The sequence below is a fragment of the Cetorhinus maximus genome, chromosome 8 (genome assembly GCF_964194155.1).
Source record: "Cetorhinus maximus chromosome 8, sCetMax3.hap1.1, whole genome shotgun sequence".
In the NCBI taxonomy this organism is placed as follows: domain Eukaryota; kingdom Metazoa; phylum Chordata; class Chondrichthyes; order Lamniformes; family Cetorhinidae; genus Cetorhinus; species Cetorhinus maximus.
The window spans coordinates 118,295,834-118,312,944 of NC_135886.1; positions in this window are offsets into that span (position 1 = coordinate 118,295,834).

Sequence of the window (17,111 nt, forward strand, 5' to 3'; positions counted from 1 at the left end):
CATGTCTGAGGTCCAGTGGCGTAGCAGGCTTCGCCTCACTAGGGACACCATGACATCCATATGCTAGATGATTGGGCTGGAGATTGCCTCCAACTGTATGGGTGGGCACCCAATGCCAGTAGCCCTCAATTTTTTCAAATCCGGATCTTTCCAGGGGTCAGTGGAGGGGTCTGTGTGGAGTATCCCAATCAGCTGTCCAAGGCTGTGTCAAGCTGATCACTGACTCTCTTTTCAGAGAGGTCATGACCTTCATTCATTACCAGACAGACAAAGCCAGCCAGGTTGAGCAAGCCAGAGGCTTTGCAGCTATTACTGGGTTCCCCTGCATCCAAAGTGTCACAGACTGCACCCATGTGGCCATAAAGGTGCCAGTGGGTCAGCCGGGTGCTTTAATGAATAGAAAGGGCTTCTACTCCACGAACGTGCAGATAGTATGCAACCACAAGACAAAGATACTTCAAGTCTGTGCAAGGTACCCTGAGAGTTCCCATGATGCATATATCCTGCGACACTCCCAGGTGCCAAGGCTGTTCGTGGCTCCAGCTTGGCTGGATGCTTGGCTGCTGGGTGACAAAGGATATCCCTTGAAAAGGTGGCTCATGACGCCACTCCAGCATCCAAGGACAGAGGCAGAAGAGAGGTACACAGGGAGTCATGCCTCCACAAGGGCAGTGGTTGAGAGGACCATTGGGCTGCTGAAGGTGAGGTTCCTCTGGCTGGACCGATCAGGGGGTGCCCAGCAATATCATCTGGAGCGCATGTCGCTTATAGTCGTTGTGCTGAGCGCAACGCACCATCTGGAACTGGCAAGGGGGACCCACTGGAGGATGAGGATAGCGAGGCAGCTCCACAGGCCTCAGAGGAAGACTCCATTGGTGGATCTGATGAGGAGCCCAGGCTGGCACAGGGTGACGACGTGGAGGCAGACATAAAGAACCTTCCGGGAGGCAGGGACACCAAGGAGGCCTTGATTCAACGCACCTTCAGCTAGGCTGCCAAGGCATGGCTTTGCTCTCATGGCATGTGTGCCACCTCCTTCAAACGCATTTCTGAGGAGGAAATCCCATGATCCTAATGTTGCCTCACAACCTCTGTAATAAAGTTTGCTTCCCCTGGCATTTATCATAAGACACTGATGAGGCCTGCACCTATGGAACTCATGAAGGACACTCGGAGCATTGAAACAAAATCTAGATTTATATCTTTCCCAGAGTTGCCAAAAAGGAACATAGCATAATTTTGTTGCTACTGTCACACAAAAACAATACATAACACTGATGAAATGATAGAATGCCACCTGTAAAAACCCCATCCTATGCTACAGTACCTTAAACTTACACTTGCGAGTGCTGCGTCTTGATGCCACCCCCTTGCTGGCAGTGGCATTGGGGGCAGGTTACTAACTATGTTGTTGTATCGGCCCTGCTGACCTTAGCGATCGTCCTCTGGCCAGCAGGGCCTAAGCACACTTTGCCTGGGAGGGTGCAACCGTCAGTGTAGCTGGGCACTCCTCAGTCGTTACAACCTCATCAGCTGCCACAGTCACTGGTATAGGGGCAGAAGAGCCCTCATCCGGAGTGCTGTGAGAGAGACGACAGGCAGCTCACCTCCTGAGGTCACTGCCAGTGTGTGGGCTTGCAGGTCCGAGTGCAACCCCAGGAACCCCTGATTCCATTCCTGGAGCTGCCTCTCCATCAGGGCCGCCACTCTCTCAATGGTGGAGGCTGTGTGCATGGTGCTCAGGGCATGGACACCTCCATGACAGAGACCATGGCACGCAAACCCTCATGGATCTCCGCCAGATCTTCCTGCACATTCCACTGGACCTCCAGCATCTGCTGTCTGATGGATAACACCAGGGGCTGATCATCTGCCTCAGGCTCAGCATCATCCTGGCCTCCAAGCAGTTCTCAGACAGCTGGCATCCGAGGCACTCTCTGCCTCTGCAAGCACTATCATCTGAGCCAACAAACTAATGTCCACTGATGTGCTTGTATCTGCCCTAGTGCCTGGTAGCAAGAGAGGATGTGACGTTGGTGGATCTGTCTGCAGCTGCTCCTCAGATGTTAAGGGTGGGTCCTCAGGTTCCTGGCAGCCTCTGGAGGATGGTTTATCTGAGGTAGGAAGAGAATATCAGTATTATCAATTATCACATAGTCAAAGCACATGCTAGGCAGGCGGATGATGCTATGGGCAACTGCATCATGGTGGCATCGTGATTGCTGAATCACTGGGGACTCTTGCTCAGAAGTCTTAATTTGAGATGAGATGACCCTACATTGTTTGCACTCTCTGCCAGTCTCGTATCTGCCCACCAGACTCTTACCTACCTCCAACACACCTGCCTCTCTGTGACCTGAGGACAGTGAGTGCTCCTCACTGGCACACTAGCTCGACAGCACCTATCTGAAATTTGTTCAGTATGAGCAGTTTAGCCACCCCACCACCCGTTCGTCTGCGCTCCACAGCATTATGGCTTCTCTTCTCCCTTTCAGGACCAAGTGCATTCATTAGTCCACACTTTACCTTCAACACCATACCAGCCTTGCTCCCTCACGACCCCCCCCGACCCACCACCAACCCCACAGGACCACGTTGAGGAGCCCCCAAGTCTGCACATCCCACACTTCTATGCCCCCAAGGCTAGCGGCCACAACTCCCAGCCTTGGCTGGCACATGTATATGTGCCATTTGTCACTCTGATTCTTATACCCCTGAGTGCCATGAAGGGCGGCCACCCTTCATGACATCTCCACACAGTACCATGCCAACTCGATACTCCCTTGCCGAGTGCAAAAGATCATTAAACCGTTTGTGGCACTGAATCCAGGAATGATCCACTACGTCATGCCCGCTGACCTGGGCTGCCACCTCTGACCAGGCTTTCTTTGACTGATGTGATGGCTTCCTCTTGCCATCCCACGATATCAGACTGTACGCCTGGCATTCACTGCCTCCACTAGAGCACACAGGCACTCGTGTGGCGGGCAGAGTGCCCACAGGCATTGCCCTCCTGTCTTCCATGCCCAGCAGATGCTGAGGCCATAACCCCTGCAAATTTCAAAAGTCTCTCCAAGGCAGCTCCCTGAGGCTCCTCAAAACCTCCTGGCAGCTTTCAGGGACCTGCCTTTGCTGTTTTGGGACCCGGTGCCCACCACGCTCTCGCCCCTGCCGCCAGCACATCGCCAATGTACGGGTGCGTTTCACACTGGCTGGCCCTTAATTGGCCAACCAGCGTGAAATCGTGCTCAGGGTCCAATCACAGCCGGAAGCAGAAATCACAGTCACTTCCGAGCCTGCCGATCAAGCGTGCCTGACAAGCACAAAATTCAGGCCAATGTTTATTTACCCAAGATAACCAGATTTCAATTTCTTGCAGTTTCAGCTATTGGTTTTATAGGGTTTGGATGATTGACACTGTTTTGGGGCTGTAGTAAAAAGGAGACTTTTGTAGGAAAGTGGAAAGTTATCAGTGAAAGACAGTTTTTTAAAAGCTGTTTTGTACACGTCCTACTGTCACTGTAAGATTCGTTGGTTCTTTACCGTGTATAGTGGGTGTATATGCCTGGAAGTGACACAGCATGGCATGAGGAACATTAGGGGCCAAAGGCATTGTATGGGAAATATAAGAGACCACAGGAATGGGTAGGAGGCATACCTTGGCATGGTGAGCATGAGGGGCCAGAGGGGTTGGTTTTGGGAGGATACCTTGGCATGGGAGGTATGAGGAGCACCTGTTAAATGTTGGTTCACGACACCTCCAAGGTTCCGTGAACCTTGACCCTTTGAAAAGCTGGCTCAACTGAAAATTGCGGAGGCCAAGGACATGCCTATCCCCACAATGGAGTGGCCAGGTCAGGAGTGCAGGGTTCGGGCTCACAATCTGAACTAGCCCACGCCCTTAAAAGACCCTGTTAAAAATTGGGAACCCTGGGAATGGGGTCAGGAATCCTGGAATCAGGAGCAGCCTGCCATTTTTAAAGGGCTCCCAAGTCATCCTTACTTGAGGAAAATACAGCCCTTCCATCCTTTTTCTTCATGGAAGCATTATCATTCTGAACCCTCCCCTGAAATATCGAGTCCAATGTTTCAGTATGATGGCCTTTCATCATCTACATTGTAGCTTTCCTTCCTCTTCCAGTTCCTCCAATTCCTGTTGCACTTCCTCCTCCTACTGTTCCTCCACCTCCTCTTCCTTCTCCTCCTCTACCTCATGCTCCTGTTCTTCAGCTTCTCCCATGATAGGTGGTGACAAGGACAATCCCTTCATAATGGCCATGTTGTACAACATGCCATCACAAATCTTGATACCGACTCAGCTGAGTGCTGAAGACCCCCTGGAGTCCATGTGGCAGATGGTTTGTTTGGGAATGCCAACAATATGCTCTGTAAGATAGCTTGCAACAGTATGGCTCTCATTGTAGGCCTGCTCAGCACGTGTGCTTGCAATCTGGACCGGAGTTGAGAGTCATGCCGTGAGTGATTAACTCGTGTTTCTTAGTGCCAACACTCCTGTCCTCACTGATCTGCCTTGGGTCCTAGTCCTCCAATGCTTCCAAATTTCAAATTCCCACCTTCATATGCCAAATTGATTCATTAGTGTCATAAGAGTTATGCTCTGTACAATGGAATATTCTCCCACACGCAAGCAGATCTCCTCTCAATTGTGCAATACAGGGAAGTGTCAAATGGAGGGAACAAGTCAGTGTTGTCCTTTCACTTACAGCTGATTCCACTATTAGATGCCAATGGTAAAGTTCGCTGTTTTACTGGGACAAGGCAAGGAGAAGTTAGTAAAGGTGTTGATGAGAACACATTCAAAATAAATCCTTAGCCTCCAATGAGCAGGAACAAAAACAGGTAACAAAAAACAGGCAGCCACTTAAAAAAAATGTCATTGAAAATATGTTATTTTAAAGCACCACTTGCTCAGAATGAATGGCAGATGTACAGCAGATGTTTACTTGATCTGGTAGATTAGCTCTTAGTGCTTCAGTGCATTCCACTTCTCTTCAATATTCCTGTTAAAGTGATTTAAATCTGCTCCCTTTTTCTACTTCCAGCTTATTTCAAGTTTCTAAGGAGACCAGAATGATATAATGTAATAGATTTGGGGCTTGAATGTAATGTATGAGGGAACACTGTCTGCTGACAGCTGCATGTGACATGAGTAGAACCCTCTCACAGGACTATCTGATAGAACTGTCACCATATTCTTGGATTTCAGTATTTGCAAAATGGGAATTGAGTGACTTAACTGATCTTATCCTGTTAATAAATCTTGGGCATAAATATGCTGGGCACAGTTTAATAGAATTTGTTGTTGGCAATTGTCTAATGCTTGGACAAATTGTAGTTACTTCAATTTTCAACAGCACTTGCGTGCTACATTTTGTTGTTTTATTTTTGGTCAGCCAGGCATATGACATACGTGGGAGCCCGGCAACATGTTAAAACCTCCCAGTTCAAGCTTTGGGAAATCTACATTTGCCAGTATGGTTTATGCTTGTTTAGTATGAAATGCATGCTTTCTCCCAATAAAGACACGTTGCTTTTGCCCAAGTTTAGAGAGCTTTGATGCAAAAATGTGTGAACAGGGGCATTCCTGGAGTTTATCTGGCTAAAAACAAACTCCTTCCACCCTATCCATTTTAACATTCACTTGTAGGTTCATCAAGAGCCAAGAGAGTAGAACCTTGGCCCCCAGTGACTGTGCCATCCCTCCATGCTTTATTAGTAAGCTAAAGGGTATTCCTCATGAGAAATTGACTCTCCTCCAGAGTACTCAGTGATAGATTAGTGCAGGCTAGAGCTCTGGAACCACTGCCTCTTCATTTTGCCACAACTCTTCCCAGAATCTTGCATGTGCATGAGAGGAAGACTTGTATTGAGTGCTAATATCTAGAGCATGAAAGGAAACTGTGTGGGCACAAGCCTCATATATCACAAGTTTAACCTGTATAGTGATTTTGCATGAAAGGAGACGAGCAATATCAAAGCACCCTTCTCAGTGAGACCTGCAATACTGCATCCAAGTTGAAGTTGGCATCCACCAGCATATTAAGGTAATGCTATGAATAAAGAATTAGAAAATATATTTTCCCATCATTAGCATTGAGGTTCCCTCTTGGGCCATACAGGATCATCATACCACAATTGAACCCACCATATCCCAATGGTTAACCCATGTTCATGATGGTGAAGAGCAGTTGTTTCCACCAGAGACACTCTCATTAGTGAGGAGGAATGCTGAAATATTTTGAGAAATGCCTGGAAGTGACACTCCAAAGTCATCTCCAATGATAATTGATGAAGACATTGAATAGGATGGACAGCAATGCCTAACTCCTTTTCCAAGGTAGACAGGTTCAGATCATCTACCCATACACAAATATTAGAGCAGGAGTACACATCCCAGGTAAAAGCCAAGATTTGGCTTTGTACATGGAAAAGCTTTCAGCTTCATCATGAGGACTACATGAGAGAGTAGGTTAAAAACATTATGAAAATCACGGAGTTTTCCTGGGCCATGTGAGGATCTGCAATTTTGAATAAAGCCACAAACTGATCTATACATTCCTTATGTAAATTTGGATGATGGTGTAGTCAGGTTTCTGTTTTGTCTGCAGAGAAATTGTTTTGCAAATCGTTGATATGTTCAACAGTTAGTAGCTTACCTTAAAAACCTCAAACAGAATATCGTATTTTATTAGGAGTCAATGAGGCAAACTCGGCAGAATGTCAAGAAAGACATCTTGACTATGTTTTCCTTATATTGTTTCCTGTGCTTTATTGTATCGTCCATGCACCTGAGACAGGAATTCATTTTTAAATACATGTAATCTGGATAACCCTTATAAAGAGAAAGAGGATTCTAAAAAAAAGGACTTACTGACTACCAAATAATAAGTACACAATACATGGAGTTAAAGTTGATGGTTGTCACTATGTATTTCTGAAATATTGGGCAGAATAGTCCCAGATTTGCAATAAGTACGGGAGCGGGCGGGGAAAAGAACATTTTACTCACCAGCCGTAATGGTCGCTTCTCACGCCATATTGACCCAATCCTGCTTCATTAATCATGCATTCCCGGGAAACACAGCGTTTTGATGCCAGGGCGCCTTCGATTCACCCGCCACACCATCACCTCACTGCTTCCTCACGCGTGGCACCATATTTAAAGTGGAGCCATGCACACACCTCTCAGTACTTCCAGCCTACGACTGCTGCACAGAAGACATAGCCCTGAAAGGCAAGAAGGTTGCAGCCCCCCCGATTCAGTGACGCGTCACTGGAACGCCTTTTGGATGCCGTGGAGGCCTGCCGCTCTAGCTGCAGGAGGGGCATCAACGTCACCAATCCGGCTTAGATGGCGGAGGCAGCAGGGGATAGTGCCAACGCCCTGCAAAAGAGAACAGTCACCCAGTACCGAAAGAGGATGAATGGTCTCCTCCGTTCCACCAGGGTAAGTCACTCTTCTCATCGCTCTCAACTCACACACTCACAAACCCATCACACACACACAGGGCCCTCACTCACTGCCAGTTCAAGGGACATCACCATTCACTCTCTCACACACACCTTCATTGTCCTCATCCATGGGACCACTGACCACCCACACATGCCAGGCATACTTATCACCTGGCCTGGCAGGCATCCTGCTTACTCTCTTTCCATTTGTATTCATGCAGGACAAGCTGGTACACAACAAAGGGAGAGGTCGCAGACTGGTGGAGGGATGTCTGAAATCAAGTTCCTCATGGACTTTGAAAATAGAGTCATGCAGAAGGCCGGCTAGGATCTGGACCATTCCTGTGCTGATGGTGAGGTTGATGGTGCTCAACAAAGTGAGGATGCAGCAGTGCAACATCCATCAGACAACCATGCTGTGAGTGATGTGCCCTGTTTCATAGGCCACAGCCATGCACTAATTATCTCTCCTTGCTTTCACTGGCAAATCTGGCAAACAGCTGATGGAGCCCATGACCCAGGTCCTCAACTCAAGCCCCGAAGACACCTCAGAAGCAGAATCTCCTGAAATCCTCATTGATGACCCTCACCGCTCACCCACACCCTCCACCAGCACAGAGACACACGTCTCGGTGGGACCTAGCTTTAGAATAGCCTCAAGGTCACAATCTGGTGAGCACATTGCTCTGTCTGATACATAGCAGGCTGAGGCAGGGCCTTCCCAGGTTTCCGGCACTCGGAGGACTGCTGGAACCCAGAAATCTGCTGAGTCTGGGTCAGATTACAAGCCTCTGAACTCGGTCATACCTCAGTAGCTGGATCTGTGAAGGCAAGCTCGGGAACATCAGGAAGAGATGTCCATTGCACTCCTCAGATTGCAAGGCTCAATGGAGGAGTCCGTCTGCCTTCAGTTTGAGGTAATAGCGCCGGCATGCCAACACACTGGGGTCAACACTGGTAGGGTGGCGGCCTGTCCTGCACTGCTGCGCGAGTTGAACTCCATCAATGACGCTATAGTTGGCCTCCAACAGTGTCAGCACAAGAGGGGTGAGGGGCAACTCAATTTCACTCCAGCTTCCCCTTCTCCTCAAGGAGTCAGCCAGTGGCCCTCGGGCAGCCATAGGGAGGAGAATCAGCAGATGCACACCCCGGGGCCATCCACCTAGGTGACTCTGGGAGTGTCAGGCCAGGTGCATGCCTTATAAATGCTGTTTTGAAACACGGCAGCGTGATACTCAGATGATCCAGCATGGGAGGATGATTCCAGTGAGCTGGGCTTATAATGATATGCAGATGTGTTACAATGAAGTTCCTGACATGCATCGGCAGGAAACACAGCCCGCCATTGATGGGCAAAGCAGACAATTGCAAACTGGTTTCATGGCATCGTGAAACCGATTTTCGGTCTTCCTCCCATATTGTCTACTCACACCTGCCATGATGCCTGACGCCAGCAAGCACAGAAAATTCCGCCCATTAACTCTGTAATCCACCCTCATCTGATGTCACGATAGGTTGCTCATCAAGACAAGGGATGTTAGTGCTTGGAAACTGAATACTTCTCTGTCAGGCTCTCTGTGAAGATTCTACAGCTTGCATCTTGGGTTTCTTAATGCAGATGCATGTTTGAAAACTGTGAAAGAAGGGCTAAAGAAAATCGACCCCATATTTTAAGTTAGGAAAGTTGTCCTGGGTTCCTAGAATACATACAATTCAATGAGTTGTTATTCAGCATGGCGGCATGAGACTTCATCAACAACTACAATATTATACAATGAAACATAGTAAGTTTTACGCTAGTTTGCTAAGAAATTATATGCTCAGAATTGTAGAATCATACGGCATAGAAGGAGGCTATTTGGCCATCATGCCTGCTTGAAAAAGGCTATTAGAAAGACGTATCCAATTGGCCCCACTCCACCACATTTTCTTGATGGCCCTGCAGTTTTTTTTCTTTTCAATTATATATCAATTCCCTTTTGAAAATAACAAATGAACCTGGTTACACCACCCTTTCAAGCAGAGCATTCTAGATTACAGCAATACACCGCGTTAAAAAAATTCTCCTCATTGACCCTCTGTTTCTTTTGCCAATTTTCTTAAAGTTCTGTCTTTTGGTTACTGACTCACCCAGAAATGGAAAACAGTTTCCTTTTATTTACCTTATTGCAATTATTTTATGCTTGATTTAAAGCTGTTATATAAATTGTAGTAAATGGGATGGGCACGTTGGATCAGATACAATCAAGTAGCAACTAGTTAGGTAGTTGTGGATTAAGTTTGTTAGACAGCATATCCACTATATTGGATCTTGGCAAAAGTAATTACAATATACTCTTGAACATTGCTATAGTGAAGAATATACTACAAAGTTCAATAATATGGGCCAAGCTTTAAGTGAGCGCTAGTCTTTGGTTGCAGTATGTGCCAATAGTGATATTAGCTGACCTAATTTTTGCATAAAGTTACAGTGCTCTGAGATCAAGCCGTATGAAATGAAACAACATTACTTAGTACCAGCAGCTTTCAAAGGGATGCTGGTTGCTTTAAAGCTACACTGCTACTAAAATCATGAATGCAGCCCTTCCAGGTGCAGCACCGAGGCCCTCTGTAGTACCACTTGCTGGGGGGAAAGTTAACTCATTTTGAATAGAAGGGCATTCTCCTCTGAAGAGCCACACAAAAGTGACCTGGAGAGAGATAGTGGAAAGAACAAACATGGTCTTATCTGTAACTAGATCCTGGAACACAAAGGAGAAATCTCCTGCTTTCCAAATGGTTACCAAAAAGGGAGGGCAACAAGAGGGATGGACATGGGGTTCAGTAAGAGAAGAGGATAGGGGCAGTGAGAGAGGAGGATGGGCAGTGAAAGAGGCAGCTATAGAGGGAAGCATGTAAAAGGACATCAAAAGGACAAGACATGAGAGTAGCAAAAGAGAAGTGATTTGGGCACATGCTCAGAGAAGAGATAATAGGTAATTGAGAGCAAGGGTCAAGGAAAGTAGACATTTGATTTAGCTGCAGCACAGGGGATCAACTAGTAGTATGTTAAAATCCTTATCTTTTTCTCCTTTGTCATGATCGTGACACCAGACCATTAAAATCAATGGGCACTGCTGTAATGCTGCAGTAAACATTCCTCTAATCAGTGTCTAGTTTCTCCACCTTAGTCACAAAGTGAAATATGTCCTGCTCAGACCAATACTTAGACCAATCAACATTTTGCCTGATTTCAGTTATATATTCATCATCCAGCTCTTTAGAGAATTTAATTCCAAGCACTAACACAAAACAAACAATGTCTTCAACCATGCAGGAGAATCAGTGTAATAAATTACAGTGCACTGTTCTTTACGTTTAAGGTTGAATACCACTTAATTAATGCTCTTGTGCTATTTTGGTGATTTATTTCACAGCCTTACAAATAAAGAGAAAAATGATGTCAAAAACTAAAGGACAAAAACAATTCTGGTCATTTCTATAATCTGTTTTGAAAGGCTCAGGTATCCAGGCACTAATCAATTCCCAGAGACTGTTCATAGCTCATTGCTTTTCAATGCCTGCTAAGTTTCAACTAACTTATTTAAACTTTACAACAAAGCTGCTGATAGAGCTTGGATTTTTTAAATGTTACTAACGTCTATTATTTTACCAAAGCTCATTTTCTATAATTAAAATTCTGTTTGAATTGCTTCCCTTCTGCATGTGTTTTGCAGAATACCACACTCAAACATATGTAAAATTATAACTATGAAAAGCATGAAGAAAATGAAAGGGTAGTAAGAGGCCAAAGAATTCAAAGAACTCTTTCAAAACAATTCAGAGAGTAGAGATTTCTGCTTCACAGATTCTGGTGGGACTGGCATGATACTGGAGATATGCCCGGCTATTAGCGTATGGCTAAATTTTCTCACAGGAATCCCCAATTTGAATTAGGCAACACTGTAACTTTCTCCTAGCTCAGTCTGATCTTGTAGAACTAGTTCTTCTCAATCATTGTCAAATGGCTGTGCTGAGGTCTGCTGACATGAATGGTGACACATTGCTGTGTGTGGGCACCTTCTGATGCCACCTACTCTTCCTGACATGCCTTCATTGTTCTTCTTTAACTAGCAATAACCTTCCTGGCCTTTAATCCCCATTTTAAATGGGAGACCTTATCCCTGGGTAAGAAATGAGCAAGAAAACAAGAGATGCTACATGTTGTACGGCTTTAAATAAAGTTTATGCTATCAAATGAAGCTCTCATAGATTATTTGTGACAGTGAGGACTGTTAGCAAATAACCAAGCTGGGATCAACAACAATAACTTGCATTTATATAGCATCTTTTACACAGTATAGGGTCCCAAGGCACTTCACAGGAGCGTTGCCAGACAAACTTTGTCACCAAACCACGTAAGGAGATATTAAGATTGATGAGCAAAAGCTTATGCAAAGAGATTAAATGAGCAACTTAAAAGAGGAAGAAGTGGAGAGGTGGAAGGGTTTAAAGGCAGAATTCCAGAGCTTAGGGCCTAGGAAGTTGAAGGCACAGTTGCTAAAGGTGGAGCAATTTAAATACAGGATACACAAAAGGCAAAAATCGGAGGAGGATAGATTTCTCTGAGGGCTGTAGGGCTGGAGAAGATTAAAGAGGTAGGAAGACCATGCAGGTATTTGAAATCATGGATGAGAATTTTCAACTCCAAGTCCACATCAACACAATACAGCCTAGTTGCATCAACTCACTACAAAGAATAAGAAGAATAAACCGGACAGACCACACGGCTGAGAATTACATTGTACCCTCACCAAAAGGATTGCAGTGGCTCTTGTCCCTTGTCAAGGGCATTTAGGGATGGACAAAAAATGCCCCTCATGCCAACGATGGCCCACATTCCAAAAGATACTTATAAAATGTTCAGCAGGGAACTTGGCTGTTTATTTATGACTAAATTAGCGTCTCTATCTGGTATTATTGTCTAATTATCTTCACCTGATGTACCAGGCCCAGTTTATCGAATATTCTGCTCAAGAGGCTCACGTATTTCACACTTCCATTCCTTGCTGCATTCTGTTATTAGCAAACAAGAATATTCACTTTTCAGGTGTCAGCATTACTATTCTGAACAAGATCAATCAATCTTCAAGAAACGCTGACAAGCTGTAAGGTCTACCATGCCTGTAAAACATGTTTTTTTTTTTCTGTACCCAATAATCCATCTTTATTAATTAGAAATGTTACAGAAATAAATTTATTTTTTCCCTGAAGTCAAATCTCCAGACTAATCAATGCAGCAAGGAAAGCTGTTGGAAGATAACAAGGGATCTTGCTAATTTTTGCTCATCTATAATGTTTAGAAGGCTTCAACTAAATTAAATGTACTAGCTGAACAAACCTCATCCAAAGGAATTCTTCATGCTTCGTAATTGCAGATGTCTTACTGCAATTACCTAGAGCCTTGGTGAGACCACACCTGGAATATTGTGTACAGTTTTGGTCTCCTTACCTAAGGAAAGATATGCTTGGCATAGAGGGAGTGCAACAAATGTTCACCAAACTAACTCCTGGGAGGTTCTATGAGGAAAGATTAAATAGATTGGGCCTTTATTCACTGGAGATTAGAAGAATGAGAGGTGGTCTCATTCAAACATGCAAAATTCTTACAGGGCTCAACAGGGTGGATGCAGGAAGGATGGTTCCTTGGCTGGGGATTCTAGAACCAGGGGACACAGTCTCAGAATAAGAGGCAGACCACTAAGGACTGAGATGAGGATGGATTTCTTCACTCAGAGGCTGATGAATCTTTGGAAAACTGTGACCCGAGGGCTGTGGAGGCTCAGTGGTTGAGTAAGTTCAAGACTGAGAACGATAGATTTCTACATATTAAAAACATCAAGGAATCTGGGGATAGTGCAGGAAAATGGCATTGAAGTAGAAGATCATCCTTGATCTCATTGAATGGCAGAGCCAGCTCGAAGGGCTAAATGGCCTACTCCTGTTCCTTTTTCTTAAGTTCTTGTGTTATATGCAGGACAGAGAATTATTTCATGCAAGGAACAGCAAAAAAGTAACAACAATAATTGAGGCTGAACTCCATTCCCTGCTGTTGCCATTTGGCATGTGGAGCATAATTGTGCTATTAGCGCAACCGCACATAAGCCAAAATACTTTCATGTTTTTCCAGTGTACTTCTATCGGCACATTCTTAAATCATTAACTCAAATTGCTTCCTACACTACCATCACCAGTGACTATCATTAGTTCTTCATTAAGCTGTCTAGTTCAAATGTTCTCTTCGGATACAACCCAAATTTAGAACAAAATTTATTATTTAGCATTCAAGTGGACCTAAGAGGGTAGAGTTTTGAAATCCTTACTCACAGCATGTGAGACACTTTGTTGTGTGCTGGTACTCAGAAAAGCTATCTTCTTATGAAAATAGGCTGAAGAGTTGTTGTCAGAAAGAGGGGTTCCTTTTCACCAGACACTGGCAATGGTTCTGGGACAGGAAAGAACTCTACCAATGGGATGGGCTCCACCTAAACAGGAAAGAGATCCGTGTGCTGACATACAATCTAAAAAGGAATAAATAGTAAGGGGGGAAGGGATCTACAAGAAATGTAAGCAACCTAAATGTAAAGGGAATAGGGCACAAAAGCATAGGAAAACATAAAGTAAGGGAGGACATTGATGGCAAGGAAATAAATAGAGTTGTAGAACAGAAGTGTCAAAAGATGGTTAAACATAACGTGAGAGGAAATCCTATTAAAATGACATAAGATGTCAATACAGCAATGCACACAAGTGTCCATGATAAAACAGGGGAACTGGAGGCACTCATTCAGTAGGGATACTGAGACATGACTACAGAAAAATCAGGACTGGGAATTAAGAGGAAAAAGGGGAGGTGGATTAGCTGGGATAACATAATGGTAGTAGAGAAAAGGGACACAGCTATCAGGAAGATAAAAATAGAATCCACATGAATAAAGATAAAGGATAATAAAGGATCAATCATACTAATGGTTGCAGTTTACAAACCATAGAATAATGGAAGGAAAGTGGAGGAAGAAATATGCAGACAAATCAAAGAATTGAGTAAAAAACATAGAATAATAATCATGGGAGATTTCGACAACCCTGGCATTAATTGGGCAGAAGAGGTAGGTAAAGGAGAACAACCGAGGGATAGGAAAGAGGCATACATTAGGTACATAGACAAGTAGTGCATGATGGCACTTCCAAGGCAGCTTTGACAGCACCTTCCAAAACTGCAACCTCTACCACCTAGAAGGTCAAGGGCAGCAAATGCATGGGAACACCACCACCTGCAAATGCCCATTCAAGCGACACACCATCCTGTCTTGGAACTATATCACCATTCCTTCACTGTTGATGGGTGAAAATCATGGAACTGCCTTCCTAAAATCACTGTAGCTGTAATTATACCAGATATTGTCTGCAGCAATTCAAGAAGGCAGGTCCACACCATCTTAAAGGTAACTAGGTATGAGTAACAAATGCTGGTTTTGCCAATGATGCTCCCATGCAGTGAAAGAATAAAAAAAGATAAGCAAGAATATGAAGTGATAATGAGAAAAATCAAAAAAAACAATTAGGAAGGCAAAGAAGAACTATGAAATTAAATTATCAAGGAACATAAAACAAAATAGTGAAATATTTCACAAGTACATCAATAAAAGGGGAAGGCTGTGATAGGAGTAAGACCATTAAAGGATAGACAGGATAATACCACAGGTAATGTTAGAGGGGTGGCAGAAATTTTGCGTCGGTACTTATCAGGGAGATAGACCAGGTAGACATGTTATTGAATGATGAGATGAGTAATGAGATAAGAGCATTTAAAATAAAAAAGAGGATGTATTGAACAAACTAAACAAACTAAAAGAGGATAAAGCCCCTAGATGGATGTATTTTAAAAGGACGTAGGAAAGAGAGAGCAGACTCATAGTAAATATTACTGATAAGATTACTCATTGTTAATAATTTGTTAGAAAAAGGTGCTAGAGGACTGGTGGATAGTTAATTTAATTCCAATGGCCAAAATTTCATACTCGCCCTCCCACAGGGACATGATGGAAGGCAGCAGGGGCGTAAAATTTGACCATATAAGTTGTGGTGTGCCTGCTGTCTAGCCATTCCCACCCACCCCTGCAGGTATTTTACCCATGACAAGAGTGGTGGTGGGCAGCCCATTCACCTATTGGGGCTCTTTAATGGTAAACTAATGGCTACTTAAGAGCCTTCTTGCCACCTCTGGGATATTTCCGGCAGAGGGGAGGCCAATACCAAGTGTTCAAGCCACCAGGTGAAACTTGGCGGCATTGTGACCGGGCTTGGAGTCATGACCAGGCTTGGAGAGAGGGGGGAGGGGAGGGGTGTGGAGGAGAGAGGGAGGGGGGTGCTGGGTGGGACCGCCTCTTGGTTGGGCATCCTGTGCACATTAGAGCCCATGCCCAAGGTATGAACACTGGACTGAATGGCTTGTTTCTGTACTGTACATCCAAACAATCCTATGTAAAATTTCACATGGCCATCATTAGACTTCATTGAATCCTAGTGACAACATTGCACTAGGATTGACTTTCTATTCAGGCTAAAAGAAGATCATTTTGAGTCGGGGCAAAATAAGAACTTTTATTAACTAGTGATATGTGAATTCCTACACATTTGGATGATTATTTCAAACAATTAGTAAGAAAATAAGGAAACTATTTGACAACAGCAATAGGAAGTCTATCTCCAGAAGCTTACAGTCTCTGAGATGTTAAAAGGCTTGATTTAAAGAGATACTTATTTAAATGTTAACCACTGAACATTTGCTCCTTTCTAAACAATGTTGAGTATGGTTTTATGAAGCTTTCCCTCACTATGGTGTGTGCCAAAAATGCTATCAAGCATTTGTATAAGCCTGCTCAACCCTCCAAGAGTTATTAAAATACTGCAATGTTTCTAGTCCATTATCTGGTTGTATAGAGGCTTTGTACCTGAAACTTCAAGCATGTCCACATCTTGTTCCATAAATGTACCAAGTAGAAAATTGGGTAAAATTGGTTCATCCAGCTGTCTGCTTAAAGTCTTGTAAACCAGTACCATCTTTTTTCTCCTGAGGTAAAGTCCATCTGTTTTTTTTCCATCTACTATCCTTGGGCCCTTACAGTCGCTGAGCATGAGAGGGCAGACTACTAACATACATCCACATTTTTGTCAATCCCACTAGAAGCTGATCATTGGGAGTTCATAAACAAGCTCAAAAGTGACTAGTGTTTCATTTCTCCCCCTCCCTGTAACAATTAGTTCCTACTCTCTGCTTGTCCTTACATGTTGAATGTAGCTACAATTCAAATATGCATTAAACTACTGGTGATGTTGCATGCCAATGTTTGAACATGCAATGCCAAACTGTGCTGGGCTGCCACATCAGGTCTACAGTTCCACATTCAGTGAGTTCCCAATCTTGGTGCCTACCCAAAGGCACAATACAAAGGCCTTCTCTACTGAGGTACATGGGATATAGCTCCGACAGTGACTAGTTACAAGCCAGCGTCAACAGAGCACTTGACTGACCTTTCACCCACTCAGGGAATGGCACATAGCAGAAAAAGGTCTTAAGGAGAAAAAGGGAAGAAAAT